The sequence below is a fragment of the Fukomys damarensis genome, unplaced genomic scaffold, assembly GCF_012274545.1.
Source record: "Fukomys damarensis isolate Sample0158 unplaced genomic scaffold, DMR_v1.0_HiC HiC_scaffold_8, whole genome shotgun sequence".
Taxonomy (NCBI): domain Eukaryota; kingdom Metazoa; phylum Chordata; class Mammalia; order Rodentia; family Bathyergidae; genus Fukomys; species Fukomys damarensis.
This window is the reverse complement of record NW_022900920.1, coordinates 18,309,917-18,310,732: the sequence shown is the minus strand read 5'-3', so window position 1 is coordinate 18,310,732 and position 816 is coordinate 18,309,917.

The following is an 816-nucleotide window of genomic DNA, read 5'->3' as shown; positions in this document are numbered from 1 at the left end:
CCTTTCACCTTTAAAGGATTGGTTGCATTTACCTATACCCATCTCTCTGACCTTTTCCTCACATTGTTACCCCCCACCCCCCCACCCCCCGTGTTGGCTTGTAAAGATCTGGATGGAATGCTTGGGGTGCACTTAGGGTCCCCCCACTGTCCCCTCTGCTGGGATCTCTGTGCGCACCTCCTGCAGGGCCACCTGCCATGTTGTCCTACCCTCAGGCTCCCCTTCCTGCAGGAAGGTGGCCAGTACACAAAAGGAACCACCCTCAGCCCAGTGCACTCTGAGCTGCTTTCTTTCCAAGCAAGGCCTGGCTGCTAAAACCAGCCATTTTCAAGCGGTTTGTGTTGTGTTTGTGAATTTCTGTTATGTATTATTTTTAAAAGATGCAAGTGACAAGGATTAGTCATGGAACCCCAATTGTTCCAAACACTCGGGACCATGGGAGCAACAGAAAGTGAGGGTCCGTGGGCATCCCGAGTGATGGCCTTGTGTCTACAGGGAGGAGACCCAAAAAGTTCATTGGGTCCTGATGCCTTCGTGGCACCCACAGATTTGCTTGCCCATGTGACATGGATGAGGTTTGTGTCTCCCTCATCTGGGACACCCCAGAGAGACCAGGCCACCAAGGAAGCTCAAGACAAATTCACTGTCCCTGCCCCATGAGAGCTGGGGTGGAGCACTCTTAAATTGGGCACTACAAAGCTTCAGGTACAAGTAGCCTCTGGAGGGCCCAGTGGCTTTGCCAAACCAGCAGCTGCTATGGGTGTCCCCAGTCCCTGGTAGCATGGCTCTTCAGCCCCAGGAGCTGCTGGCCAACCT